We start from the raw sequence: 3,862 nt of genomic DNA, 5'->3' as shown, positions 1-3,862 counted from the left end.
GCATGAATGCATGAGCTGTCAATAGTATTCTTGAGTATTTATTTACTTTGCTGTTTTTTTTTTTTTTTGTACTATAATTACTCAAAGCTATTGACAACTCATGATATCCCAGAGACTGCTATATGGATAGTAAAATTGCATTTTTCTTTCATACTAAAATTACACTTTTTAAGTCGTTTGGATAAAATCAATTTGTTTACCTTCCTGAAACATAAGAAGGCTGTTTGTCCTTTTCCACTCCTGGTCTTTCTTTTAACCCCATTCTGTTTATTTTAATCAATAAAACCTCCATCCAGACTCTTAAGTAGTTAATTATACCATTTTAAATCTGGAGTGGAACGGCCCGCCAGGACTCTGATTGGACACCCCTGCATTAGGTAGTCCACAATTAGAGCTGTCAGGGTCTATGGGTCACTTTAATGTTCTCCTTTATGGAGTGCTCACAGACCAAAATGACTGTAACAGGAATGTTAAAGTCAGAATACAATGAATGTAAAATAACCTAAGAAATGACACAATGCCCCTAACCGAGGTTTCATTTGTACACATCTTCTTAAAAACATATTTAAAATAAATATCTCATTAATTCACATAGTTTTTTTTTTTTTTGTATCGTTACTACCTCCTTGCTGTCAAATTCTATGAATCGCAGGATAGTTTTAATAACCATCAAGCAAAGCCACAGCAAGAAAAGAAAAAAACATTGCTAATTTTGCTGGGCTGTTACTTTTAGGAGCTTAAAATGGCACTGGTAGCAAGCTTAGTGGTTTGAAAATGGGCATGCTCTTAGCAGATGAGTGCTGTAGTGTAGTACAGTAAGTGCTGGTGTCCTTCAGAAGATAGACTGATATTCTTCAAGCATGCTTCTCCCTTCTGTTACTAAGAGATTAATCTCAAAGCTGGTGATCCGAGTGAAGTGTTATCAGCTCCTGTCTGAACATTGCCCCTCTCTCAGGCTCCAGTTATCAGAACACATTCACTCTGAAGTCAACACACGTTATCATGTCCTCAACACTGGGATGTACACATAACAGTCTACGATGGCTCTCTGAATGCACCGAAGAACACTTTGTTAAAAATGACAGTGCCAGTAAGTTATCACGTGCACGAGGACGGCTGTCTGTGTGCTGGACTAGCCCCACCCAGCATGCTTCTATTTGTTTGGAACTAACTAGAATAAAAATAATGCGGTTCAGGCCAGGTGCTGATGTGACACAGTTCTTCTTGAAGACATTACTATTGTGGCTCAGGTACTAAATAATCTTTGGCTTAATGCCCCTGGAGAACCACATTCAGAGTGTTGTGTCGAGCGGCAGACTGACTCTCAGGGTGGGATGTGTGTGCTGTGTATAGCAGTCTAACTCAGAGGATGCAGTACGCAGGGGAAATGTTAGGTGATATATAGGGAACATTTTCAAGAGGACTGCTAGGACATCAGGCAGCATTTCTGCTTTATTCAGGACACTTGCTGTGCATGGTGATCAATGGCCATTTTATAATCCAGGGGTAGGCAATTCAAACACCAGGAGCGACACCGGCCCTCCAGGACCTGAATTTCCGACCCCTGTTATAATCCATGTACTGCATGTGAGAAAGAATTCACTCATGGCAATCAGCTTATGCTTTGCAAAGTCTGCCTTTTAATATAGTTTGCATGGGGAAAAAAACATTTCGTAAGAGGGCTGCCCCCACAAACATGGCAACACACACACAATATTGCAAACATAGTAATCCACCGTTTACCTTTTCTAAAACTCACACATACACAAACTAACACGCACAGCAGGGATATTTTTTTGTGACTTTTTTTTTTATTATTAAAACAAAACCATTGTACATGGCATAACCAATAGCTACTGATGGAATAAATAAGAGAAGAAAAGAAAATTCATTACTGCTGTACAACACACAGTACTATTGTAGATGGTGACAAAATAAAATCTTGAAAAGGGACCAGTGATTCGCAGGTTTAAAAACAACTGTATTTTAGCAGATCTCTCTACAAGGATCCCTTAACAACATAGATTGTGGAATGAAAAGTCCTATTTGTTTTATTGTTATTCATTTGTAATTGTTCAGCAGTAAAATCACACACTGTATCGTCGACACGTCAGCTGTAAGTGCCAGCACTTCGGGACTGTGATTGAGGTATTTGCAGACCCCCTATACCTGAGGAACAACTACAACTTCACAATTAAATACAATGATGGGTTTTAAGGAAAAGCAATGCACTGCAGTTTCCATACACAAGCACTGCTGTAAAAGAACTACAGTACGCGGCTCAAAAACAGTATCACAGTCCAGGGTTACAAATTCATTTGAAAAGGAACACACGTGTACAGAAATGTCAGTACTATATATTAAAAATAACATTTTAGACAACAGAAGCTGCATTTTACCCAACAGGGACCTACATTCATTTGTAGTATGAGAAAGCTGTAACTGTCTTTGACGCTTTGTAAAATCTGAAATACGCAACACACTACTGTATCTCACGTAATTTACACAACAGGAAAAAGGATTTAGAAACACACCAGGCTGGTGCTGTAGTGTTGACTGTTGCCTTTTTGCACCCTATGTTTTTTTTTTGTTTTTTTTTTAAATTAAAGAATTTAGTGACTTTGTTGTTCAGTAACATTTTCACAAATCGTTTTTCTAAAAACAAAATGCAAAAACCATCAACTAAATGCAAGATAATATTTTTTTCCTACAGTGTATACGCCTATCATATCACTCGTATTGGGCTGCAAGAACTTAGACTACAAGTTCAACGTTCCCTATAAAATGTGTGCGTATCAGTTTTTAAAAAAATATCTATTCTGGAACGAAATATACATATTGAAACAAAACAAAACAGAAATCCACCAACTCAAGTAAATATCCAGTACTGCAAATACAAGTAATAGAGCTATTAATATCACACCCACCCCCCATACCCCCCCAGTTATACGACACAAGTTGCTGGCTGGATGCAAGAACAATGGCTCCTATTTTCTACTGGGTAATTATTAAGGTTCCAGAACGTTGCTATAAATCACACTTCCTGTAACCATTGGCTCATTTCTGTTTTGATATTAAAACGATACATGCTACTGTAATATTTCAAAACTACAGGTTTGTTAGTTCTTGCTCACAGCCAGCGATTATTTTTCTTGCCATCAGTTTATTTTTTGTACACTATCGTTATTACTGTGGATTAAAACCACGATTACATTACATTACACAAAGACTCCACACGCAGCGTTGTTTAGACTGGGAATCTCAAAGTTAACTTAGAGTTAAATTCTCCCTTGAGATTGCATTGCATGACAGACTGGTACAACGTGGCAATACTCTAGGAATGCTAAAGTGTAAAACTCGGCACCAATAATGAATGTGTTTTCTGAATGATCAATATAAAATCACTGGAAGTTAATGCCAAATGCAGTTACCACCGGTCAGCATTTTGTTTTATGAAACTTGATCACTATTTCTTAAAAAAAAGACATGCAAATGATTCAGAAACACTTTAGTGCTACTGCTTAATTGTATCTGTTATAAAAGGTAAAAAAAAAAGAATCAAAGCCAATTATAATAAATACAGGACATCTGTAGAATAAGTGGAAAAAAAACAATACAAAACAAAGGCACACAATGAAGCAGAAACTATGCTACAAACTATAAACTTCACATGAAAAGCTAAATGCATGACCTGTACCATCCTTTAAATACCTTACTTTGTTAAATAAAGGAAAAAAAAACAACAAAACTACACAGAGGGAAATAAGACTCCTGTCGCATAGCAGTTTCACCCATTCCAGTTTTTACGACTAGCTTGATTAGCCACAGTGTATGGGTAACACACTCAAGTGTGTTCTGTTAA

The 3,862-nt window shown here is 37.1% G+C and overlaps 1 protein-coding gene across 2 annotated transcripts in view; it reads right to left on the bottom strand.

The window, feature by feature from the left end:
* Positions 1-1,789: 1,789 nt before the first annotated feature.
* The window catches only part of LOC117427625 (B-cell CLL/lymphoma 7 protein family member A-like), a 6,993-nt gene continuing 4,920 nt past the window's right edge, over positions 1,790-3,862 (bottom strand). For both annotated transcript variants that reach the window (XM_034045785.3, XM_034045786.3), the window contains exon 6: positions 1,790-3,862. This exon is cut by the window's right edge. The gene's annotated coding sequence lies outside the window, so the exon portion shown is untranslated.

The sequence above is a fragment of the Acipenser ruthenus genome, chromosome 21 (genome assembly GCF_902713425.1).
Source record: "Acipenser ruthenus chromosome 21, fAciRut3.2 maternal haplotype, whole genome shotgun sequence".
Classification (NCBI taxonomy): Eukaryota; Metazoa; Chordata; class Actinopteri; order Acipenseriformes; family Acipenseridae; genus Acipenser; species Acipenser ruthenus.
Note: the sequence above shows the minus strand (reverse complement) of the source record. Positions and strands in the feature narration are given on the sequence as shown.